The sequence below is a fragment of the Macaca mulatta genome, chromosome 18, assembly GCF_049350105.2.
Source record: "Macaca mulatta isolate MMU2019108-1 chromosome 18, T2T-MMU8v2.0, whole genome shotgun sequence".
NCBI classification, from domain to species: Eukaryota; Metazoa; Chordata; class Mammalia; order Primates; family Cercopithecidae; genus Macaca; species Macaca mulatta.
The window spans coordinates 72,113,423-72,140,553 of NC_133423.1; the positions used below are offsets into that span (position 1 = coordinate 72,113,423).

The following is a 27,131-nucleotide window of genomic DNA, read 5'->3' on the forward strand; positions in this document are numbered from 1 at the left end:
CAGCTTTCTCAAGTGGCCAGGTTAGAATGAGTATGAATTCCATGGCCAAACCATCATTGCCGGAAGACGGGAATATCTAAAGAAAGAAAAATTCAGATGGAAACTGACTCAACACTGAGAACACCCCCACTAATTCTTCGATGTAAGTGTTCATATTTGTAAATGTATATATGCTTTATTTTTGGAATACAGTATTAGCTTTGTATTAAATTTAAAGCGTTAAGTCTACTTTAATTCAATTATCTCAAAGGGCGAAAGGTAACCAACAGATTTACAAAGAAAGCAATTGTTTTCAAAGCTTATGATTTTCACAACCCATTTGTTGCATTAATTTTTGCTGGAGTCCATACCTTGTTTCATTTCCAATACTGGCCAAAATTATCCACAACTCAATTGTGCCCTCTAGTGTTTATTAGCATTTAGTGATGGCCACTTTGGAGGTTTTTGGAGGTTTTTTTTTTTTTGAGACAGAGTCTTGCTGTGTCACCCAGGCTGGAGTACAGTGGCGTGATCTCAGCTCACTGCAACCTCTGCCTCCCGGGTTCAAGCCATTCTCCTGCCTCAGCCTCCTGAGTAGCTGGGATTACAGGCGTGCACCACCACAACCAGCTAATTTTTGTATTTTTAGTAGAGATGGGGTATCACCATGTTGGTCAGGCTGGTGTCGAACTCCTGACCTCATGATCCACCCGCCTGGGCCTCCCAAAGTCCTGGGATTACAAGCGTGAGCCCCCGCACCCGGCCTACTTTGGAGTTTTAAAAAGTGATCCCACAGAACCAGACTCTTCTAATGGGCAGGGAAGCTAATAATGATTCCCACATTGTCATCTTTAGGTCACTTACCATAGCAATCAATCTCAGTGCCTTAAAAAAATGAAGTTTTTTTCTCACAGAAGGTTTAATGCGGGTTGGCTGGGCTTCTCTGCAAGCAATGTCTTGGAGATCGAGGCTTCCTGCATTTGGCGATCCCTAGCACCTTCTCACCTGCCATGACAGGGTAAGAAAAGCATGGAGGAGGCACACTTGATTTTAACTGCTTCGGCCTGGAACTGACACATGTCACCCTGCTATTTCCTATTGACTAGAACTCGTAACCTGGCCCCAGCCCAGTGGTAAGGGAGCCAGGAGGACGTGGAGAAGCCTGTGAATTTGTTCTGGGAGCACTCAGTGCCTCTGTTAAAGCTTCCGCCAGAGCAGCTAGGAAACAAGCATAATGGATATTCTAGCTTTATTATTTTGGAAAATAGTTTTTATTTGAGATTTTCCAAAAACAAAGTATTCAATCAGAAAGAAAGAATAACAATGGTAATTTTTTTTTTTTTTTTTTTTTTTTTTTTTTTTTTTTTTTGGCGATAGGGTCTCGATCTGTCACCCAGGCTGGAGTGCAATGGCATGATCTCAGCTCACTGCAACTTCTGTCTCCTGGGTTCAAGCGATTCTCCTGCCTCAGTCTCCCGAATAGCTGGGATTACAGGTGTGTGCCACCGCACCTGGCTAATTTTTGTATTTTTAGTAGAGAGAGGGTTTCACCATGTTGGCCAGGCTGGTCTTGAACTTCTGACCTCAAGTGATCCGCCCACCTCGGCCTCCCAAAGTGTTGGGATTACAGGCATGAGCCACTGTGCCTGGCCTAATTTTTGCATTTTTAGTGGAGATGGGTTTCACCATGCTGGCCAGGATGGTTTCAAACTTCTGACCTCAACTGATCCGCACACCTCAGCCTCCCAAAGTGCTGGGATTATAGGCGTGAACCACCACACCCAGTCAGATTTACTTTCCAACCTGACTCTGGCATAACATTAGGAGACAAATAAGGAAAGCAAAATATTTTACCCCAAAACAAGTTTATTTGCTATATTTTGAAATGACTCTGCAAAGCTATTTTTTTGTGGGGGAAAGTTTGCATCTGTAAAGGATCTCTATTAACTTAGCCTGATCTTTTTCTTCCAGACCCTCCCAATCCTAAAGAGATGATCTAAAATCTGAATAGGAAACATTTGTCATCCTATTATCTCCAAGGGCAGCCACTATAAGACTTCAAAAGAACTTTGGTCTCCACAATCTTCTTTTTTTCTGAGATGGAGTCTTGCTCTGTAGCCCAGGCTGCAGTGTGGTGGCCCAATCTCGGCTCACTGCAAGCTCCACCTGCCGGGTTCACGCCATTCTCCTGCCTCAGCCTCCTGGTAGCTGGGACTACAGGCGCCCGCCACCACACTTGGCTAATTTTTTTGTATTTTTAGTAGAGACGGGGTTTCACCATGTTAGACAGGATGGTCTCGATCTCCTGACCTCGTGATTTGCCCATCTTGGCCTCCCAATGTGCTGGGATTACAGGGGTGAACCACTGCGCCCGGCTCACAATCTTTATCTTAACCTGAACATTTCTTTTCTATCAATCCCAGGCCTTTTTTTTTTTTTTTTTTTTTTTTTTTTGTGACAGAGTCTAGCTCTGTCACCCAGGCGGGAGTGCAGTGGCATGATCTCAGCTCACTGTAACCTCCATCTCCCGGGCTCAAGTGATTCTCCTACCTCAGCCTCCCGAGTAGCTGGGATTACAGGCGCCCGCCACCATGCCCAGCTAATTTTTGTATTTTTAGTAGAGACGGGGTTTCACTGTGTTGGTCAGCTTGGTCTCGAACTCCTGACCTCAGGTGATCCACCCACCTCGGCCTCTCAAAGTGCTGGGATTACAGGCATAAGCCACTGTGCCCAGGCCAATCCCAGGTCTTCAAAGTCAACTCATTGTCAACCAGAAAATGTTCAAATTCACCTATAGCCTGGAAGGCCCAGCTTCGTGTTGTCCCACCTTTCTGGACCAATCCCATGTATTTCTTAAATGTATTTGATTGATGTCTCATGCCTCTCTAAAATGTATAAAACCAAGCTGCACCCCAACCACCTTGGGCACATGTTCTCAGGACCTCCTGAGGGCTGTCTCATGGGCCATAGCCACTCATATTTGGCTCAGAATAAATCTTTTCAAATATTTTAGAGTGTGACTCTGTTGACAATATGGAGGTGCTGTAGGATGTCAGGCACATTATTACCAGCTTCGCCGTGTTTTTGAAAGTTTTTATTATAATTCTATTGCTAATAGTATGGTTAACCTCCATATAATAATACAGCAGTCCCTCCTTATCTGTTCAGAATACATTCTGAGATCCCCAGTGGATGCCTGAAATCACTATAGTACCAAACTCTATAGATACTGGGTTTTTTTTGTAACTATAGACACAGGCATATCCCTATGATAAAAGTTAATTTACAAATGAGGCACAGAAGAGATCAACAATAACTAATGATAAATAGAACAATTATAACAATATGCCAGCATTCCTACCCTTGTGCTTTGAGGCCATCATTAAGTCAAATAAAGCTTAAGTGAGGGAAGTGACTCCCGTAAGGGCGCAAAGCAGCGTGGCCGGGGTCCGAGCTGGGGTTCTGTCCCCGCTGGACTGGCACCCCAGCTGGACTGGCACCCCAGCTGGACTACCCCCATGGAACTCAGCGCCAATTACCTCCAGGAGATGCTGCAGCGGACCCGGAGGTGGAGCACGTGGAGGTGGAGGACACGACCTTCAACCGTTGCGCCTGTAGCTTCCTGGTGGTGTCAGCCAAGTTCGAGGGGAAGCCGCTGCTTCAGAGGCACCGGCTGGTGAATGCGTGCCTAGCAGAAGAACTCTCGCACACCCATGCTTTTGAACAGAAAACCCTGACCCCAGAGCAGTGGGCCCGTGAGCAGCAGAAATGAGGGACTGGATCCTGCACAGTCATTAAATTATAAATCTGGACCAAAAAAACCCCCCAAAAAACTTTAAATGAGCACACACACTTCAGTACCATGACAGTTGATCTGATAACTGGGCCAGCTACTAAGTGATTGATGGGCAGGTAGTATAGACGGCACGGAGACACTGGACAAAGGGATGATTCACAACCAGCCCCAAGCAGGATGAAACAGGACAGCAAGAGATTTCATCACGGTTATCAGAATAGCGCGGGAAACTTAGGAGTTGTTTATTTCTGGAACTTTTCTTTTTTCTTTTTTTTGAGATGGAGTCTCACTCTGTTGCCCAGGCTGGAGTGCAATGGTGTGATCTTGGCTCACTGCAACCTCTGCCTCCTGGGTTCAAGTGATTCTCTTGCCTTAGCCTCCCGAGCAGTTGGTATTACAGGCACCTGCTACCACACCCAGGTATTTTTTGTATTTTTTGTAGAGACGGGGTTTCACCATGTTGGCCAGGCTGGTCTTAAACTCCTGATCTCAGGTGATCCACCCACCTCAGCCTCCCAAAGTGCTGGGATCACAGGCATGAGCCACAGGCCAGAAGGCTGTATATTGTATTTATATGACATTCTGGAAAAGATAAAACTATAGCTATTAGGCACTGTTCTAAGTACTAGACACAGACAATACATGATGATGCTAGTCTTTGAAATAGAAAACAGGAGAAAAAGCAGGATAGCAAAGGGGGAAATGATTACTTCAGTGTTGGGTATGTTGGGTTTGAGATGTCTGAGGGAAAGCCAGTGGAAGTGTGAATGGGAGGCAGAACTCAGGAGCACTGCCAGGGCTGGAGATAGATTTGGGAATCAATAACATGTAGGTAAGAGTGGAAGCTGTGGAACAAATGAGATTCCGGAGAGAGAGGGAATGCAGAGTGTCCACTTAGTCCAGCTCCAGCCCTGAGCTGAGCCAAAGGGATGAGCAGTAATTAGCTAGGAAAGAAGGTGGAAGAGTTCATTTCAGGCAGAGGAGATAGTGATGGCAAAGAAACCTGCAGGTCCCTGGGGCCAACTGAAAAAGCACAGGATCTGTACATTTAGAAAGGAGGGCTGGGTGTGGTGGCTCACACCTCTAATCCCAGCACTTTGGGAGGCTGAGGTGGGACGATGGCTTGAGCCCAGGATTTTGAGGTCAGCCTAAGCAAAACAGAAAGACCCCCATTTCTACAAAAAATAAAATAAAAATAGCTGGGTGGCGTGTGCCTGTAGTCCCAACTACTCAGGAGGCTGAGGTAGGAGGATTGATTGCTTGAACCCAAGATTTCAAAGCTGCAGTAAATTATGATTGCACTGCACTACAGCCTGGGTGACAGAGCAAGATCCTATCTTAAAAAACAAACAAACAAACAAAAAAAAAACGCCGGGCATGGTGGCTCACGTCTGTAAATCCCAGCACTTTGGGAGGCTGAGGCAGGCGGATCATGAGGTCAGGAGATCGAGACCATCCTGGCTAACATGGTGAAACCCCGTCTCTACTAAAAATACAAAAAAAATTAGCTGGGTGTGGTGGCGGGCACCTGTAGTTGCAGGTACTCAGGAGGCTGAGGCAGGAGAATGGCGTGAACCTGGGAGGCGGAGCTTGCAGTGAGCCGAGATTGCGCCACTGCAGTCCAGCCTGGGCGACAGAGTGAGACTCTGTCTCAAAAAAAAAAAAAAATTTAGAAGAGACTTTTTTTTTTTTTTTAAATAAAGGATTACAGCCTGCAAGGTGGCCGTTCTGACAGGTTGGGAAGTGTAGCCTCCAGGAGAGGCTGAAAGACCGGCTCTTCAAGGGAGACAGGAATTATGCTGAGGGGGTTGGCCAAACATACATATTCAACAGGTTACAGGAGGAGCTATGAATGTTCATGAAGGGGGTCCTGAAGCATGTGTGATAAGCAGACGTGCATGTTACATGTGACCCATGTTCACTTTGGAGCGGAGACTTAACATTTAAATATATTACAATTAGGGCCTATACATCAAAAGGTGAAGCAGGGACATGGAGCCTCTCAAGTGCACAGCTTCTGTAAACTGGCCAGAACCAGTCCACAGTTGGTGGCCTCTTACCAGGAGAAAGTTACAGAACTCAGTCTCTGGTCCAGTTAAAGCTGCAGTGATGGCTGGTGGAATGGGGAATCAGTCTAAGTGTCTGATGGTGGCTGAGCTGCAACTGCTTCAGCATTGCTCATCTCAAGGCCAGTGCTTGTTTAGTTGCTAGAGAAAAAGAAAACCCTGATGGCAATGAGAATGTAGTTTATTCTTTAATTCTAGGGAGTACATGATTTACTCCTTGCCTGGCATGGCCTTAGGTCCTGTTTATAATGTGCTATCTTATTGCCACAAAAAATCCATTGTGTCAGGATTATGAGTTCCATTTTAACATCAATGCTGGTCAGATTTTGTGCCTAAACTGCAAAAGGGAAGGGATATAATGAGGTGTGCCTGCCCTCCCATTCTGTCATGGCTAGGAACTCAGTTTTTTAGGTTTCTCACCGGGCATGGTGGCTCCCGCCTGTAATCCCACCACTTTGGGAGGCCGAGGTGGGTGGATCACCTGAGGTTGGGAGTTTGAGATCACCCTGGCCAACAGGTGAAACCTCGTCTTTACTAAAAACACAAAATTAGCCAGGTGTGGTGGCACATGCCTGTAATCCCAGCTACTCTGGAGGCTAAGGCAGGAGAATCGCTTGAACCTGGAAGGTGGAATTTGCAGTAAACTGAGATCACGCCATTGTACTCCAGCCTGGGCAACAAGAGTGAAACTTCATCTTGAAAAAAAGAAAAAAAGGTTTCTCTGGGGTTCCCTTGGCTAAGAGCAGGTTCATTTAGTCAGTTGAGGGGCTTAGAATTTTATTTTTAGTTTACACTGGCAACTATTATTCTACTTCTGTCTCTGTGAATTTGACTATTCTAGTACCTCATATGAGTGGAATCATACAGAATTTATTGTCAGTGTCTGGCTTATTCAGATCAGTGGTTCTTTTTTTTTTTTTTTTTTTTTTTTTTCCTGAGTCAAGGTCTGGTTCTGTTGCCCATGATGAAGTCCAGTGGTGCAATCTTGGCTCACTGCAACCTCTGCCTCCCAGCTCAAGTGATCCTTCCACCTCAGCTTTCTGAGTAGCTGAGACTACAGGCACACGCCACCACACCGGCTAATTTTTGCAGAGATGGAGTTGCGTCATGTTGCCCAAATTGGCCTTGAACTCCTGAGCTCAAGCGATCTGCCTGCCTTGGCCTCCCAAAGTGCTGGGATTACAGGCATGAGCCACCACACCCGGCCTCCACAAGTGATTTTGCTGCTCAATCAGGTTTAAGAACCATTGATCTGAGGTTGGGCACAGTGGCTTATGCCTGTAATCATAGCACTTTGGGAGGCTGAGGTGGGCAGATCACTTGAGCTCAGGAGTTTGAGATCAGCCTGGCCAACATGGTGAAACCTGTCTCCACTAAAAATACAAAAATTAGCCAGGCATCATGGCGCACGCCTGTAATCCCAGCTACTCGAGAGGCTGAGGCAGGAGAATCACTTGAAGCGGAGGTTGCAGTGAGCCAAGATTGTGGCACTGCACTCCAGCCTGGGTGACAGAGCAAGACTCTGTCTCAAACAACAACAACAACAACAAAAAAACACTTTTGGAGCTTTGAAAACCTGCGAATGCCCGGGCTATGCAGCTAGCAATTCTGACCTACGTGGTCTGAGGAAGGCGCCAAACATCTGCACCAGAAACAGCAAGTGAGAATGCCTGTTGTAGAAGTAGAAGATGGGAGGGGAATAGCATCTTGTGGGCTGCAGGAGGAGAGGCTGAGACGGAGGAAAATAGCAGTGACAAAGCACCTCTGAGGTTTGGAAGGACGAGGACCAGAGACAGCCACTTGGTCTGGCAAACAAGGTTTTATCAGAACCCTCAATACAGCAGTAGAAGAATGAGGGACGAATCATTGGTGAGCAAGTCCTCTGAACTCTGGAGAAATTGGAAGCAAAATTACGGGTAGAATGGGAAGGTTTAAAGGATGGATGGAGATACGGTTAAACAATTAGGTAGAAGGAATGGAAATAGAGGGACTTGATGTCTGAGAACTTCTATTTTCTTTTTCTTTCTTTTTTTTTTTTTTGAGATGGAGTCTTGCTCTGTTGCCCAGGCTGGAGTGCAGTGGCGCAATCTCGGCTCACTGCAACCTCCGCCTCCCGGGTTCACGCCATTCTCCTGCCTCAGCCTCCCGAGTAGCTGGGACTATAGGTGCTCGCCACTACGCCCGGCTAATTTTTTGTATTCTTTAGTAGAGATGGGGTTTCACTGTGTTAGCCAGGACGGTCTCGATCTCCTGACCTCGTAATCTGCCTGCCTCGGCCTCCTGGAGTGCGGGGATTACAGGCGTGAGCCACCGCGCCCGGCCTTTTTTTTTTTTTGAGACAAAGTTTTGCTCTTGTTGCCCAGGTTGGAGTGCAATGGTGTGGTCTCCACTCTGCAACCTCCGCCTCCCGGGTTCAAGTGATTCTCCTGGCTTAGCCTCCCAAGTAGCTGGGATTACAGGTGGGTATCACTGTGCCCAGCTAATTTTTGTATTTTTAGTGGAGATGGGGTTTCACCATATTGGCTGCGCTGGTCTCAAACTCCTGACCTCAGGTTATTCACCTGCCTCAGCCTCCCAAAATGCTGGGATTACAGGCATGAGCCACTGGGCCCGGCCAAAAGAGCTATTTTCTAAATGGCACTTCGGGCAGTCACCAGAGCCCCATGGCACTGGTGACCAAGAACATAGGTTTTACAGCCAGATGACCTAGGCTCACATTCTCAGTCCTTTGATCTCTGTTCTTCTGATTCTCATCTGTAAAGTGGGGATTTTTTTTCTGCCCTGTAGGACTGTTGCAAAGGTTAAAGGAGTTAGTCCCTATGATGTTTTTGGAACAATATCTGGCATGCAGTGAGCACTCAGTTTTGTGTTAACAGTGATAGAGGCAAGGAGTGGGTTGGATGGCCAGGTCATCTCTGTGAGGCATGGAAAAAGGAACCCATTAGAGCTGCAAAGCGGTGTTCATAGTGTCAGCGGCCCAGCTAAAACTGGAAACCATTAATTTTGTAACATAACCAACTAGTGACTATTTTATTTTCTTAGCAGAACTCAGCAACAGGAAGAAGCCAAGGCAAGGCATTAGCCAGGGAGGTGGGGCAGAAGGGCCAGGGGCTGGAGAATTTCAAGTGATCCTATGACTGTGGCCACATGGTTCAACTGTGGTCCAGGTCGGGGTTCGTAAACTCAGAGGTCAGGGGGACATCAGGTGTCTGAACCCTGGCAGAGTCCAGGGGAGATTTAGAGGCTGTGGAGGTGGTGGAAATGCAACAGGGAAGAGAATTATGACCAGAGAGAGAACGTCAATACGACAAGCACGTTTGAGGGCTCCTGGCTCAGAGTTTATTCCACTCCATCAATCATTTTCTTCTTTTTTTTTTTGAGACAGAGTCTCCCTCTGTTGCCCAGGCTGGAGTGCAGTGGTGGGACCTTGGCTCACTCCTCCACCTCCCAAGTTCAAGTAATTCTCCTGCCTTAGTCTCCCCAGTAGCTGGTATCACAGGCACCTGGCTAATTTTTGTATTTTTAGTAGAGATGGGGTTTCACCATGTTGGCCAGGCTGGTCTCAAACTCCTGGCCTCAAGCAATCCACCCGCCTTGGGCCTCCCAAAGTGCTGGGATTACAGGCGTGAGCCACCGCGCCCGGCCCATTTTCAAACTCTTCTGAGGAACCTGGTGATTCTTCAGCGATGCCTCAGGAATGATTCTTTCAATCAGGGCGACTCCATTTTCATTTAAGACGTGGGGACCTGGGTGGGGTGGATGGGGGCAGTGAAAAAAGTATATTTTATCAACAAAATTTCACTAAAAAAAGTGGTGTTGCTTGTTTTTTTGTTTCTGGTTTGAAAACCACTTTGGTTTGGCCGGATGAACTCGGGTTTTACAGAGAGGAGGTGTATTAGTCCGTTTTCACGCTGCTGATAAAGACATACCCGAAACTGGGTAATTCATAAAGAAAAAGAGGTTTAATGGACTTACAGTTCCACGTAGCTGAGGAGACACGTCTTACGCGGCGGGCAGACCAGAGAGAGCCAAGAGGCAGGGGAACCTTCTTATAAAACCGTCAGATCTCGTGAGACTTACTCACTACCAGGAGAACAGTACGGGGGAAACCGACCCCCATGATTCAATTCTCTCCCACCGGGTCCCTCCCGCAACACCTGGGAATTCTGGGAGCTACAATTCAAGATGAGATTTGGGTGAGGACACAGCCAAACCATATCAGGAGGCATGGTTCTGTCTCCTCCAAACTAGCAGTGTAGTTTGGGCTAGGTCCTCACCTTCTTGGGTTCTCAGTGCTCGTTTTGGGAAATGGGCGGGCTGCCCTAGCTCTTTCTGAGCTGCCTTCCCTGAGGGCTGGAGTGGAGTTCACAGCTGTGCAGCGTCTGTGGAGCTCTGCGGGCGCCACCTTGTGGTCAAAACTGGCAGTGCTGTTAGCGGGCTCAGCGGGACGTGGGAGCCCAGGCAGCTTGCCAGATGAGCTTCTATTTACATCAGAGAACAGTCTCTCCAGGGGACAGGGTGCCCTATCCAGGGTAAGAGAGCTCTTTTGTTAGAATAAATTCAGGATGAGCTGAACATGGCACAGTAGCCAGAATCTCATCATGAAAATCAGAATAACTCATCCACATACGTGAATAATTTATGGCATATGCAGCCTGTTGGAGAGAGAAGGCTGATACAATTAGTCAAAACTTACTTACAATCAGCTGACTTCAATTAGATTTTCCTTTATTGAAATAGTGACCTTGAAAATGACTCCATTTTCATATTCAGGCCTATCTCATGTGTTTCCCAGAATAGTGATAAAACTGATCTGATGTGTGTGCTGTTTACATCCCAGCACTTGTTGAATGGAGATGAAGTCAGGGTCACTCTACAATGAGCCACGACAGCCTCTTTTATCTCTAAATAATTTTAAAAATGGCTGATTGGTAATATTGGAGAGCCAGGTGTATGATTCAGAAGGGTTACTGGAACAAAAAATTCTGAAAATGGCCTTGGATTATTAATTTCCTATCCATGGGCATAGAGGGTGTCTGCAACAAAGGCTCTGTCACAAAACAAATGACATAAAATGATAATAGAGCGGAACTGGGAGGCAGTTTTTCTGTCATTGTGTTAGTCCTTCAACCCTCAAGGAAAGAGATAACAATGCCTCTGGCTTTGGACTACAAATACCCACTCCCTTTGTTTAACTCCTACTTTTTTTTTTTCCAGAAAAGTTTCAGACTAAAAATGTACCCTCCAAAGAGCTAGCTTCAAAAACTCCTTGCAAGAGCTCAGTTCCTTTACATTTATGGTCATTTCATTTTCTTTATGAGAAACTTGTGGATTAAAAACTATCAGCTAGGTGTGGTGGCTCATGCCTGTAATCCCAGCACTTTGGGAGGCTGAGGCAGGAGGATCCATTGAACCCAGCAGTTTGAGATGAACTGGGCAAGATAGGGAGATCCCACATCTACCAAAAAAAAAAAAAAAAAAAATTAGCCAGGTGTGGCAGTGCATGCCTGTAGTCCCACATCCTCGGGAAGCTGAATTAGGAGGATCTCTTGAGTCCAGGAGTTCAGGGTTCATAGTCTCAACCTCCTGGGCTCAAGCAATTCTCCTGCCTTGGCCTCCCAAAGTGCTGGGCTTACAGGTGTGGGCCACCTGTCTTTAAAAACATTGTCTGAAGACACCATCCAGGGTAGCAGTGGATGTGGCCCTGTGTGTCTTGTCCAGCAGTTTATTTTCACAGCCTAGAACAGTGACTGGTACATATAAAGCTTTCACAAAATATTTAGTGAATGATGAAGTATTTAGTGAATCTTCATCTTTTGACTCTCTCTTCAATTGGCTTCAGTGACACTATTCTCCAGACTCTCATTCTTCCTCTTTAAAAGTCCCTTTTTCTGTTTTTTTTTTTTTTTTGAAAATGGGAGTGTGTATTTGTGTGTTTGTGTGAGTTCTTGTTTGCCATTTACTGAGCCCCTCCTAAGTGCCAGGCACTGTAATAGTTTGCATACATTTTACAGTGTAATCCTCTGAATGACCTCATGACATCGGTACTTTAAATTTCCATTTTACATGATGAGCCCATGATTCAGAGAAGTTAAATAGTTTGTCCATGTTCTACAAAAAGGAACAGATTCAAACCCAGAGACACTGGTGTTCAGAGGTTGAGTTCTTACTCTCTGATATTATACTGACTCTCCTCTATCATGGCTCTTGAAGTTTTACCTTCCTGAAGGTGCTGTCCACAGTCCTTATTTCCCTAGGGAGTATTATTCTCACCCAGGGATTCAATGACATTTTTATGCTGATGCATGTGAAGTCACTGTGTGCACTGCCATTCCACACCCATGCCCACTGGACATCTCTAAATTCACGTCCCATAGGCCCTGCAATTTATCAACACCCACATAACACGGGAATTTTACCCACTTCCAGCTTCATCCCATATTGCTCTTCTACTTGGTCAGGGCTCTCCAGCCACACCATCCTCCTTTCTGTTCCTCAAAGATGTCAGACTCATTCCTGCTCCAAGGCCATTGCACGGGCTCTTCTCATTTACCAGAATATACTTTTCATTGCTTATTTTACAGCTGACTTCTTCTTGTACTTTTTTTTTTTTTTTTTTTTTGATATGGAGTCTCGCTCTGTCGGCCAGGCTGGAGTGCAGTGGCCGGATCTCAGCTCACTGCAAGCTCCGCCTCCCGGGTTCACGCCATTCTCCTGCCTCAGCCTCCCGAGTAGCTGGGACTACAGGCGCCCGCCACCATGCCTGGCTAATTTTTTTTTTTTTTTTTTTTTTTTTTTTTTTTTTTTTTTGAGACGGAGTCTCGCTCTGTCGCCCGGGCTGGAGTGCAGTGGCGCGATCTCGGCTCACTGCAAGCTCCGCCTCCCGGGTTCACGCCATTCTCCTGCCTCAGCCTCCCGAGTAGCTGGGACTACAGGCGCCCACAACCGCGCCCGGCTAATTTTTTGTATTTTTAGTAGAGACGGGGTTTCACCGTGGTCTCGATCTCCTGACCTTGTGATCCGCCCGCCTCGGCCTCCCAAAGTGCTGGGATTACAGGCGTGAGCCACCGCGCCCGGCAATTTTTTTGTATTTTTAGTAGAGACAGGGTTTCACCATGTTAGCCAGGATGGTCTCGATCTCCTGACCTCGTGATCCGCCCGTTTCGGCCTCCCAAAGTGCTGGGATTACAGGCTTGAGCCACCGCGCCCGGCCTTCTTCTTGTACTTCTTGTCTCAGCTGAATTGCCATCTCCTTAGAGAAACTTTATTGACCATCCTACCTATGAAATTCTTTCTCCTGTAGTTTTTCCTGATCACATCAGCCTTTATAGTTATCTTGCGTTTTGCTTGGTTGTAGTCTATCTGCTCCTATCGAAACATATGTCCCTTGAAGTCATTTGTTCAGGCACATATAAATATTTGTACAGGTCGTGCCCTGTGCAAGGACACCTAGCTGAGGTGGGTGCATGGGCTCAAATCTAGTCTGCCTCCACTTTCCGACCAGAAGGGCTGTCTTTAAAAACATTGTCTGAAGACACCATCCAGGGTAGCAGTGGATGTGGCCCTGTGTGTCTTGTCCAGCAGTTTATTTTCACAGCCTAGAACAGTGACTGGTACATATTAGGCTTTCACAAAATATTTAGTGAATGCTGAAAGGGAGTAATGTAGCTGCAAGACAGGTTTTTGTTTTTGTTTTAGATGGAGTTTTACTCTCGTTGCCCAGGCTGGAGTGCAATGGCACGATCTCGGCTCACTGCAACCTCTGACTCCCTGGTTCAAGCGATTCTCCTGCCTCAGCCTCCCCAGTAGCTGGGACTACAGACATGAGCCACCACTCCTGGCTAATTTTGTATTTTTAGTAGAGACGAGATTTCTCCATGTTGGTCAGACTGGTCTCAAATTCCCGACCTCAGGTGATCCACCCGCCTCCGCCTCCCAAAGTGCTGGGATTACAGGCGTGAGCCACCGTGCCTGGGCTGCTTCATTATTTTCTAGTATAAAGGTAGCCTGGCCGGGCGTGGTGGCTCATGCCTGTAATCCCAGCACTTTGGGAGGCCGAGGTGGACGGATCACAAGGTCGGGAGATCGAGACCATCCTGGCCAACGTGGTGAAACCCCATCTCTACTAAAAATACAAAAATTAGTCAGGCATAGTGGTATGTGCCTGTAATCCCAGTTACTTGGGAGACTGAGGCAGGAGAATTGCTTGAACCGGGGAGTTGGAAGTTGCAGTGAGCTGAGATCGCTCCACTGCACTCCAGCCTGGCGACAGGTGGAGAATCTGTCTCAAACAACAACAACAACAACAACCACCACCCCCGCCCCCCGGAAAAAAAACCTGTCCTGCAGCTACGTTACTCCCTTTCGTTCATTCGCGAAATATTTTATGAAAGCCTAATATGTACCAGTCACTGCATTCCAGTCTGGGCAACAAGAGCAAAACTCCATCTCAAAAAAAAAAAAAAGAAAAAAAAAAAAGAAAATAACCAAGCAGTCCTAACATTTAAAAATCTTCCAGTCGTATGTAGAGTAAAACTGAAATTCTTTACATGGGCAGGACCTGCCTCCAACCTATATCTGCAGCCTCATTTCACACCTTGTTTGCTGTGATAAATTGCTGTGGTTCTAACTCTCAGATTTCTTTTGAAAAATCGAAACCTGACTATAAGCACAGAGCTCACAAAACACAGGGAATGCTGTTTCTTGCTACGTTTCAACTTGCAAGAAGTAGTAGTTTGTATTTTGGGCATTTTTTCTAAATTTTTTTTTTTGCATTTTTTTCCCTGTCATGGAATTTCCTATCAATCTATCCTAGGATGGCTTCTAATGAGACTCCTCAGCAGAAAACTGCCTGGTAACATTAGTTCCCTCGGGTCATGTGATCCCCGTCAAATTTCCCAGTGAATGTTTTCTTGTCAATTTCTATTTGAATACTCAAAGCGGGAAATCTGTATGAACTCTGAACTTCTTTGACATGCTCTTTGACAGCTCTCTCCAGCCACTTAGCCCTTTGAATTAATTCCTCCTTAGATTTGCCTTTGTGAATCATCCATGTCTTTTTTTTTTTTTTTGAGACAGAGTCTCGCTCTGTCACCCAGACTGGAGTGCAGGGGCGTGATCTCAGCTCACTGCAACCTCTGCTGCCTCCTGGATTTAAGCGATTCTCCTGCCTCAGCCTCCCGGGTAACTGGGATTACAGGCACCTGCCACCACTCTGGGCTAATTTTTTTTGTATTGTTATTTTTAGTAGAGACAGGGCTTCACCACGTTGGCTAGGTTGGTCTCGAACTCCTGACCTCAAGTGATCTGACCACTTCGGCCTCCCAAAGTGCTGGGATTACAGGCGTGAGCTACTGCACCTGGCCCGATCCAGCTCTTTCAGTAGATTTTAACCCTTACTTAATTTCATTCCAGCAGTCAGATCACCATGTACGTCTGGATGACTTTTTATTTCTTCCTCTCGTCTCTCCATTTTACAAATGTTGTCCACCAGTCCAGGTGAGACCAAGGCCTCTCTCACCCTGGTTGTAACAGTAATGCGGCCACTGTGGAATCACTTTCTTTCAAGCTCCCTGGGCAAGTGATGAGGTTCTTATTTATTTTATATTTTATTTATTTATTTTTTAGTGATGAGGTCTTGCTATGTTGCCCAGGCTGTTCTTGAACTCCTGGGCTCAAGGCATCCTCCGCCTTGACCTCCCAAAGTGTCGGGATTACAGCTGTGGGACACCGCACCAGGCAGGAATTCATTTCCTCCTGACTAAACTTCCTCTTCTGAAATGTGATAGGAGGGGCAGCAAATGCAAAAATCATGACCCTCTCAACTTCCTCTTGGGCTTTAATCAGATCTGTTTACAAAGGAACAATTTTAGGAAACCAAGCCAAACCAAACAACACCTCAAGCCGAAGTTTTAGATACTTCCTTATTCGCTCTTCTGGCAAAGTAAGTGACGGGGATGGCTGAGCTGACCTTCCCTAACATCAGGAAGATGTTATTTCTCCTGGTCCATGTTTCTGGTTAGTCCCATTTGGCCTGCTTTAATGTGCACATACTTCTTTCTGCTGTGCGTGTAGAACTCTCAGATCTCTGGAACAAATGTGATGACCTCTTAAGCCCTCATTAACTTGCTGAAGAATTTTAGGAAATGTGCACTAGGATTGGCACCGGGGTGCTTTAACCTTCAACCACAGGAATCCTGGTGTGCAGAGGCTGGACCTACGGACGATTTTTCTGGGAATACTGGCCTGACTCAAATGAAAACCATTTGGCCAAGCAAATTTATTGTTGTGAGCTGATAACACTGTGAATTAACATACAGAATCGAAGGGCTACTTTTTGAAAAGAAATCGGCAATTTAATAATCAGTCATTCTTTGTTTGTTTGTTTTTTGTTTGTTTTTTTTTTTTTGAGACGGAGTCTCGCTCTGTCGCCCAGGCTGGAGTGCAGTGGCGCGATCTCGGCTCACTGCAAGCTCCGCCTCCTGGGTTTACGCCATTCTCCTGCCTCAGCCTCCTGAGTAGCTGGGACTACAGGCGCCCGCCACCGCGCCCGGCTAATTTTTTGTATTTTTAGTAGAGACGGGGTTTCACCGTGGTCTCGATCTCCTGACCTTGTGATCCGCCCGCCTCGGCCTCCCAAAGTGCTGGGATTACAGGCGTGAGCCACCGCGCCCGGCCCATTCTTTACCTATTTCATTTTGAGGTAACTATTTTAGACCAAATTAAAAGTGATCATTTTTCTTTGTAAAATACATTCTGTCCCTCAATATTGTTGCTTTTCAAAAGTGCGTCTGATCATTACTAAATCAAAGAGTAAGATAATGATAATAAAAATGTGAAGAAAAAGTAGGTATTTTTCTAACCTCGTGAGTAACTTTTCCAACCAAAATGAAATGGAATTTTGTTATTTTGATAAATCTTTTTAAAACTCTAGTAGTTTTCTTCTGGGTGGGAAAGCAGAACTTATACTGAGTGCCTACAATATGCTAATTGCTTTACATATGCTGTATTATATAATTATCATACTGATTATGTAAGACGTGTATTATTATCACCATTTTACTCATATGGAAACAGTTTCAAATATAACTTGTCACATAATTATTGATTGAATCAAGTGCAAATCCTGCTCTGTTGGACTCTAAAACCTCTTCCTAGAAGCTTGTTAGAAATGGGGAATCTTAGGTGCCCTCCACCAGAACTACTGAGTCACAATCTGCACTGTAACAAGTTTCCCAGGTGACTGGGATACACATTAATGTACATTAATGTATATTAATGTGTATCGTTGGTTGGACCCTCATTACATAAAAATGTTTGAAGCAGAGTTTTTTTGATTGTTTTTTTTTTTCCCCTATCTCCACCTTTTTTCCTGTATACCTTTTAAGATAACCTACGAGGGAGTATGTTTAGATGCTATCATTCATTGATTTCATTGATCCTTCACACACATAACTCAGCTAAGCTTCCTAATCATCCCACAGTGTCATTACTAGCATCCCTACCTTATAGGTAAGGAAATTGAGCCTTGGGGAGATGAGAGTGGTAATGTAGGAATTGGAAAAGATAAAAATAATCCTTCTCAGGGGAAATTTAAGTTCAAAATGGTATACAATATTGCTACTTTTGGTCTTCCTTTTAACGAATATTTAATAGTCAAGTATAACTAATAATGGTACTAGTAAGGAAAATTGTAGCTGTCTGAGTGCTCAGAGTTTGCTGAGCACGATATTAAGTGCTTTATGTGTTAGCTAATCAAATATGTAAAACTGTTACATAAGTGGTACTTATTCTTGCTAACTTAGCAAACAGAAAAATAAATATGAAAATGTTTGGCTTGTTTATCATGAACCAATCGCTACAAAAATAAATTGATACTTGTTGATTAACTATTTTTAGCAAGAGCATCTGCCCATCAGCCAGTGATTCTCAGTAAGGTGGGGGGTTAACCCTCCAAGGGACATTTGGAACCACACAGGGGCCCTTTCTGGCTGTCATAATGAATAGGGAGGTACAGCTGGCCTTTAGTATCTTGGAACCAGGGATGCTAAATTCTCTGCCAGTATGGGATCTGGGCACAACCAAATATTGTCCCCCCACCCCTCCCAAGTGCCAATGACACTCTCCTTGAGGAACGAAGAACTCTGCCAAAGTTTCTGCATGTATAAAACAAGTTTCAGCCTTTAAGAGAACGATACTAATTATTCCCACCCCCAAAGAGTTAGCACTTTCCATTACTAAATAATTCTTTTTTTTTTTTTTTTTTTGGAGACAGAGTTTCGTTCTTGTTGCCCAGGCTGGAGTGCAACAGTACGGTGTCAGCTCACTGCAACCTCCGCCTCCTGGGTTCAAGCAACTCTCCTGCCACAGCCTCCCTAGTAGCTGGGATTACAGGCGCCCAGGACCATGCCTGGCTAATTTTTGTATTTTTAGTAGAGATGCAGTTTCACCATGTTGACCAGGCTGATCTGAGCTCACTGCAACCTCTGCCTCCTGGGTTCAAGAGATTCTCATGCCTCAGCCTCCAGAGTAAGCTGGGATAACAGGCACATGCCACCACACCTGGCTAATTTTTGTATATATATATTTTTCGAGATGGGATCTTGCTCTGTTGCCCAGGCTAGAGTACAGTGGTGCAATCTCAGCTCAATGTAACCTCTGCCTCCTTGGTTCAAGCAATTCTCCTGTTTCAGCCTCCTGAGTAGCTGGGATTACAGGTGCCTGCCACCACACCTGACTAATTTTTGTATTTTTAGTACAGACAGGGTTTCGCCATGTTGGCCAGGCTGGTCTCAAACTCCTGACCTCAGGTGATCCACCCGCCTTGGCCTCCCAAAGTGCTGGGATTACAGGTGTGAGCCACCGTGCCTGGCAGCATTACTAAATAATTCTAATAAACTCACTAATACACAATGTACTGAAAACCCAGGGGCTTTGAGGCAATCAGGAATCCTTTAATGGCCAAAGGGACTGCTAGGGTCAGGCCCTTCTACCCAGTTTCCACCACGGCTCACGGATGAGGGCTTCTGCTTCCTCTCCACTCTGGCCAGTGTTGGAGGAAGCAGGTACAGCCCCCCTCTCTCTTTCTTCTGGGAAGACGAGTGATTAGTTTGATTGTGAGCCCAGACTATTCACCAAGGCAGGTTTTTTTTTTTTTGAGACGGAGTCTCGCTCTGCCGCCCAGGCTGGAGTGCAGTGGCCGGATCTCAGCTCACTGCAAGCTCCGCCTCCCGGGTTTACGCCATTCTCCTGCCTCAGCCTCCCGAGTAGCTGGGACTACAGGCACCCGCCACCTCGCCCGGCTAGTTTTTTGTATTTTTTAGTAGAGACGGGGTTTCACCGTGTTAGCCAGGATGGTCTCGATCTCCCGACCTCGTGATCCGCCCGTCTCGGCCTCCCAAAGTGCTGGGATTACAGGCTTGAGCCACCGCGCCCGGCCACCAAGGCAGGTTTTACTCATCAGTGAGTTTACTGTGCCAGACTTCATCCTTCCTCCTTCACTTCTACTTTTGCGGCAGCTTGGCCTGCATGCCTGCCCCAGCCACAGGCTAAATGGCCAAAGTCTTCTCGGAGCTGGGGCCTGGGCCAGTGGAAGGTGCGCGACTCCCTCGTGCTCTGTTGCCTTTTGCTCTGGCACTAGGAATGCACTGTGCATTGGGCTTTCCTTAGGCGGCAGAAGTTCCATCTACCCTAAGACGTGCAGGTGAAATGGCAGATGTTTATGGGGAAAGCCATGGAAAGCTCCGCTACCCTCAGTCCTAAACCTTTCTCCAGTCCAGCTTTTGGCAGAGTTTATGTCAAGGGCGTGCTCAGCTCTTCACAAAGAGCCACTGTCTTGCCTCCTGAGGTCTTCCTGCTGCACAAGCTCCACCCGTTGGGCTGCAGAAAGGCGCTGGGAGCGCTGAGGTGCAGGAGTCTTTGAATGGCTCACACTGTGCTGGGCACTTTCTTTACTTTATCTTCTTTATCCTTCAGAACGACTCTGGGGGATAGATGCGATCCCTGTTTCAAGGACGTGGAAGCAGAAAATTTGAGACCTTAGTAACTCCAGGCTACTTAGTGAGCAATAAAGCTGAAATGCAGTTTGTCTGGACTCTAACAACTACAGTTTCAGCACTTTGAAGACAAATGTGTTTCTCCCATGTTTTATGATATGGATTTATCAACAAAGCCCTTCTCTTTGAGTTTCTGAGTGGACCCAAAGCTGTTTTTTGAGAGAAATAATTGGTTCTGGTGGCACCCCTGAGGAAGCAGGACAGGCTTGTCTCTGGTAAGAACATAAATCACGTTTCTCCATTTTCCCAACACTCGCAATCCTGCCGTCTGCATGTCTGGGGCCTAAGACGTGTGTTTTCCTCTACTCACAACACAGAAAACTGACATTTACTCACTCACCACTACGAGTTGGTTGCAACTCAGCTTTTGATAGAAGTTTGCTTGTGACATCTGGTGAGAGAGGGAGGGAGAAAGAGAGAGAAAGGAATAATTTTAATGTAAAAGAAGATTTGTGGGAGTTATATTTGTCTAGTGTTCTACGGTATCTGTTATCAGACTGTAATATATTAGGTGACCAGGAATAATTTTTTTTTTTTTTTTTTTTTGAGACGGAGTCTTGTTCTGTTACCCAGGTTGGAGTGCAGTGGCGTGATCTTGGCTCACTGCAACCTCCGCCTCCTGAGTTCAAGTGATTCTCCTGCCTCAGCCTCCCTAGTAACTGGGATTATAGGCATGCGCCACCAAGCCTGGCTAATTTTTGTATTTTTAGTAGAGACGGGGTTTTGCCATGTTGGCCAGGCTTGTCTTGAACTCCTGACCTCAGGTGATCCACCTGCCTCGGTCTCCCAAAGTGCTGGGATTATAGGCGTGAGCCACCGTGTACATTCTAGAAATAATTTTTGACTCTCGCTCTCTCTCTCTGTGGGCATGTGTGTGTGCGTATGTGTAATCCTATTTCCCTTAGAAATATCAATATAAAAGTAACCAAAAAAACACTGTTAGGCGAAATTGTTTGTAACATCTGTCATTTTACTAGTCACTAAAGCTGCTTTGATTGATCCCGCAGGAATGACAGGTATCTCCTTTTCTCACTCTTTGGGGTCCGCCTCATGAAACTGGATGTTTGGTGGAGGAGGTCGTTCTTTTCAGATACAGAGGACCGGTTCTTTGGTGAAGGTACACAAATGTCTGGGCTTTCATACTCATTAGAATAATTATCCACTACCTTATTCGAGGTATTTATATAAGCATCCCTGTGAGAAATTCCTGCTGAAGTCCAGTTCACTTCTGTGAAACAATTCATGTACCTTATTCCATTTGGAAGCGAGCCCTCTAACTTTATATATATATATATATATATTTTTTTTTTGAGACAGACTTTCACTGTGTCACCCAGGCTGGAGTGCAGAGGCGTGATCTGGGCTCACTGCAACCTCCGCCTCCTGGGTACAAGCGATTCTCTTGCCTCAGCCTCCTGAGTAGCTGGGAATACAAGCGCCCGCCACCATGCCCGGCTAATTTTTGTATTTTTAGTACAGACAGGGTTTCACCGTATTGGCCAGGCTGGTCTTGAACTCCTGACTTCAGGTGATCCACCTGCCTCAGCCTCCCAGAAATGCTGGGATTACAGGTGTGAGCCACTGCGCCTGGCCCTCTAACTAAATATCTTTGCTTTATGTTTTGGTTGTCAGAAAATTCAGGGCCAAATGAGTACTCAGTTGTACTGCTTGATTCCTTACAGATGCTAAGTACACATATGGTTCTTTAAAATAATCTATTATTATTATTTAGACAGGATCTTGCTCTGTCGCCTATGCTGGAGTGCAGTAGCATGATCATCGCTCACCATGGCCTCCAACTCTTGGGCTCAAGTGATCCTCCCACCACAGCCTCCTGAGCAGCTGGCACTATAGGTATGAGTCCTCATTTTTGAGTCCCTGTCCCATGTTTAATTTCAATTGTCATTTTCAGGTTTAATATTTTATAAGTTATCTAAGACACCCTTTCCTGTTTTTATTTTAGGCTTATATTTTGGCAATAGGCATGGCATTTTCCCATGGGTTACTTGCTAATTTCAAAGGGCAAAAAACCCTTTAAAATGGAGACATCTGGCTTTTACTACCCCAATACAGCAATCAATTTAAAAATTACTAATAGTGGACCCATCAGGCAGTATATGACTCTTAATGTAAATGTTAACCTGAATAAGATGAAGTCTTTAGGTCTTACTTCCAGTTCCTGGAAATACAGGGGATAGAGAAACAAGCCAAACAATATCACAAAGAAATAAAGTCAAATCTGGAATGTGGGAGATTGTATTAGTTGGTATAAAAGTAATTGAGGTTTTTGCCATTACTTAGTTTTGGACTTGCTTATGTGGCCATTCCAGCCCAGACGACCTTCTAGATGACTGCCACATAAGCAAGTCCAAAACTAAGTAATGGCAAAAACGGCAATGATTTTTGCATCACCTAATGCAATGCAACTAGCCAGGTTGCCTAAAACACTTAATTTCATGAAAATAATTGGGGAGATGGAGTCTGTTCTAGAATAAAAAAGATGAGATGATGTACAGAAACTAGATTAACTTTCATTACTGGTGAGAATGTAAAATAACGCAGCCACTCTGGAAAACAATTAATGTTTCCAGTATGTGATCCAGCAATTCCGTTCCTAGGTATCTACCCAAGAGAAAATATATGTGCACGTGAGGACTTGTATATGAATGCTCATAGTAACATTATTATTATTATTATTATTATCATTATTTGAGATGGAGTCTCACTCTGTCACCCAGGCTGGAGTACAGTGGTGAGATCTCAGCTCACTGCAACCTCCGCTTCCTGAGTTCAAGTGATTCTCCTGCCCCAGCCTCCCAAGTAGCTGGGATTTACAGGCATGTGCCACCACACCCAGCTAACTTTTTTTTTGTTTGTATTTTTAATAGAGATGGGGTTTCACACGTTGGCCAGGCTGGTCTTGAACTCCTGAGCTCAGGTGATCCACCTGCCTTGGCCTCTCAAAGTGCTGGGATTACAGGTGTGAACCACCACGCCCGGCCCAGAGTAGCATTATTTGTAATGACAGAAAACTGGAAACAATCCAAATGTCCATCAACTGGTAGATGAATAAAGAAAATGTGATCTGACCGGGAAGAGAGCCTCATGCCTGTAATCCCAGCACTTTGGGAGGCTGAGGCAGGCAGATCACCTGAGGTTGGGAGTTTGAGACCAGCCTGACCAACCTGGAGAAACCCCATCTCTACTATAAATACAAAATTAGCCGGGCTTGGTGGTGCATACTCCCAGCTACTCGGGAGTCTACTCGGGAGTCAAACAAACAAAAAGAAAATGTTATATGTTCATATAATGAAATATTACTCTGCCATAGAAAGGAACAAACTGCTGATGCATGTTACAATGTGGATGAACCTCAAAAACATTATGCTAAGTAAAAGAAGCCAGAATCCAGATGCAAAAGACAACATATTAAATGCTTCCATTTATAAGAACTGTCCAGAAAAGACAAATCTCTAAAGATGGTAAGTAGATTAGTTGTTGTCAGAAGCTGAGGGTAGAAATGGAGATTAACTACTAATGGGCATGAGGGATCTTTTTGGGTGAAGAAAACGTTCTACAACTGGATTGTGGTGATGGTTGCACAACTCTGTAGTTTTACTAAAAATATCATTGGATTGTACCCTTCAAATGAGTGAATTTCATGGTAAATTACACCTCAATAAAACCAATTTCAAAAAAACATGGCAGAAGTGATGTTGTGTGAGCCCAGACCTTAAGAGGCTTTGTGCTTTTACCTTCCCTCTATGAAACCTCCCCTGAGACTGAAACAGAGGGAAACTGAGGCACCCAGCCAACAGCAGTACCAACCACTCACTGCATGTGGAAATTTGTCCCTCTTGGACCTTCCAGCCCAAATGACCTTCTGGGTGACTGCAGCCACATGAGCAAGTCCAGCAGAGGAAATGCCCAGCCGAGCTACGAGTCAAGAAATGTAAGAAATTGTTTTATGTCACTAAAAATTTTGTATGTATATGTATAAATAAATAAATCTATTTTATTTCATGCATATTTTATATACAAAATATATTTTATCTTTATACATGTTAAATGATATGGTAAAAGATCAACAACTTTATATTATTTATTTATTAATTTGAGGCAGAGTCTTGGTCTGTCACCCAGGCTGGAGTGCAGTGGTGTGATCTCGGCTCGCTGCAACCTCTGCCTCCTGGGTTCAAGCAATTCTCATGCACGATCTTGGCTCAGCTTCCCGAGTAGCTGGGATTACAGGCACGTGCCACCACGCCCAGCTAATTTTTGTATTTTTGGTAGAGACAGAGTTTCACTATGTTGGCCAGGCTGGTGTTGAACTCCTGACCTTTGGTGATCCACTCGTCTCTGCCTCCCAAAGTGCTGGGATTACAGGTGTGAGCCACCATGCCCCGCCAGGAAGCTCCACTTTATTCTCACTTGAAAGTCAAGGAAACTGGGGCATATTTGTGTACGCTTCCCTCTGTCAGTCACTGGCTAAAGTTTGCTCCCATGGGCATATTTTGGTGGCATTCCAGCTTGCAGTAGGGGACATGGGTGCTAGCAGCTGGAAGTCAGACTGTCTGCATTAAGAGGCCGGAGATATGGGTACCACATTGGGGGCGTCACTATTTTCCAGCATTTGCACCACTCGGATTCATTCATGCCCCACAATTGGTTCATGGCATTCTGTCACCAATTCCTCTGGGATGACCAATTGAAATTTCTAAAAGCTAGACTTGCAACAGGGTGGCAGGAAGCTCACGCTACAGCTTCCTCTACTGCGGTTGGTACCCAGATTGGAACTGATATTCACCATTTCCCTCGTTTCCCATTCTAAATTCCCCTCACGCTTGGCTAATCTTTCTGCTAGTCTCCATTGCTTGTCCAGTGGGAAACCCAGACCTTTTCCTGTGAGGGACCTGAGCCCTTAACTCCTGTGTTCTTGCCAGGCGTGGTTGCTGTGTAGGGAAACAAGGGAGGGCCTAGCGAATCCCTGAGTTCCCGACGTACTCTCCCCTGCCCCGATTAGGTAAAGTAATCTTATTTCCTCAGGATAACCAGGGGTAACTGCTGCCATTAGTATATAACTCCCACATGCTTTCTAATTCACTGGCATGAGAAGCCCCAAATGGCAGTTGAAGCTCTAGGTTCAGTGGAACCCCTTACTTAGTCCTTTGAAAGAAGTGTTACCCTTTCAGGGAACCAGGACCTGGGGACCAGCAGAGTCTAAACTTGCAGGTACAGTTGGGTCCTGGGCTCAGGGTCTCCCAAGGCTGAATTCAGGGTGTCGACCAGGTCTGCAATCTCAGCTGGAGCTCAGGGTCTTCATCTAAAGCTCATGGGTTGTTGGCAGAGTTCAGTTCCTAAGGGTTGTCGGATGGTGGTCTCTGCTTTCTTGTTGCCGGCCAACTGGGCTCCCTTCTCATGTCCTGGAGGCTGCCTGTGGTTTTCCGCCCTGTGGTCCTCTCTCCAACATGGCAGTTGCTCCTGTGAGGCCAGTGGAAGAATCTCTCTCATCCTCTGAATCTCTCCTTCAGGATGGGCCCAGGGACTTTGAAGAGCTCACCTGATTAGGTCAGGCCCGCCCAGGATAATTTTCCTTTTGATTGATTCAAAGTCAGCTGCTAAGAGCTACCCAAGTCAGCCTACATGCACCAGCTCTTGGGCCTCCACCTTCTCTTCCTGCTGTCCCAGGACTGGGTGGCTGAGTTCCACATGGAGTTGGAGTGGCTGCCTGCCAAGGACATCCAGACCAATGTCTACATCAAGCACTCTGTGTCCCTGGAGCCATACCTGATGGAGGGCGGCTACAACAAGGTGTTCCTGGTCAAGGGTAACATCCCTGCCAAGAGCTACACCTTCATCCACATCCTGCTTGACGCTATCAGGGATGAGATGGCTGGGAGCATTGAGAAGGCCTACGAGAAAATCCTTTTCACCAAGGGCACCTGGATCCTCTTCCTCAACACACTCAAACAGATGCGGACTACACCAAGAAGTGGGTCCTGGGCCCCGACAACTACTACATTTTTGCCAGCCAGCAGCAGAAGCTGGAAGACACCACCATTCTGAGTTGAGTATCCCAGCAGTCCACCAGGCGCTGGGTGGAGTAGGGCATACGTTATTTAAAACAGTTACAGTGCAGGGTTTCCTCTAATAAAGGTGGATTGCCATTCTGTCCTCCAGGCCCTTATCTCCCAATTGGGATGGTAGGGAGCCAGGTTCTTATATCTGAGATAGATAAGTTTTGGGGCCCTCAGGGGATGGCGATAATACCCTCCAACTGGGTCAGGCTCTGTCTGATGGCTGGTGCTCAGGGTTTCAAACACAGATGCCCACCGTAGAGCCCCAGCAGCACTGTGGCCTACAGGAGAGCATGGCCCCAGGTATGGGGACTATTCCAGCCGGCTATGGACACACAGGAATGCTGGGCCAGGGTACCAGATATTTTCAACAAAGCGGGTGAAGTGTCCCATTTAAAAAAATGTTGGCAACGAATTAAACAATTTTTCAAAAAAAAAAAAAAAATAATAAAAACACAGGCCAGATGTGGTGGGTCACACCCGTAACTCCAGCACTTTGTGGGGTGGAGGTGGGTGGATGACCTGAGGTCAGGAGTTCGAGACCAGCCTGGCCAACATGGCGAAACCTTGTCTCTACTAAAAGTACAAAAATTAGCTGGGCATGGTGGCAGGCACTGTAATCCCAGCTACTCAGGAGGCTGAGGCAGGAGAATCACTTGAACTCGGGAAGTGGAGGTTGTAGTGAGCTGAGATGGTGACATTGCATTCCAGCCTGAGTGACAAGAGCAAAACTCCATCTCAAAAAACCCCCAAACCCCCCCAAAACACACACGCACAACAAAGTCAGCTGCTAAGGGGCATTAATTACATGTGCAAAATCCCATTGGTCACAGGATGTCACATAATCATGAGAGTAACTGTCCCATCATAGGCTCAAGTCACAGTCATGCTCAAGGGGAGAGGATGACACGGAGCCTGTACACCAGGGAGCAGGAATCTTGGGGGACATCTTAGAATTCCACCTCCTACAGTAACATTTCTTCTCACCATGAACCCACCACAGGTTTACTGTCTATTCCATAAATACATTTGTGGTTAGAATTTGAGGAATTTCATACAAAACTGTCTGGTTGGTTCCCCCTGGGTCCTTTGGAAAAGAGTAGCCTTGAAGAGAATGGAGGGCAAGAGTGAGATTATTGAGGAAGGAACCCCCAGAGAA

At 45.9% G+C, this 27,131-nt stretch overlaps 1 long non-coding RNA gene and 2 pseudogenes across 1 annotated transcript; all 3 read left to right on the forward strand.

Annotated features, from left to right (window-relative positions):
* On the forward strand, positions 1-23,377 carry LOC144336396 (uncharacterized). The gene is made up of 5 exons (XR_013408156.1): positions 1-142; positions 19,816-20,110; positions 20,903-21,012; positions 21,628-21,749; positions 23,227-23,377. It is a non-coding gene; the product is annotated as an uncharacterized LOC144336396 (long non-coding RNA).
* LOC144336395 (bolA-like protein 2 pseudogene) lies at positions 3,498-3,751 on the forward strand (annotated as a pseudogene).
* Positions 23,378-24,490: 1,113 nt separating the features above from the next.
* Positions 24,491-26,320, forward strand: LOC698406 (26S proteasome non-ATPase regulatory subunit 8 pseudogene; annotated as a pseudogene).
* The last annotated feature ends 811 nt before the right edge of the window (positions 26,321-27,131 follow it).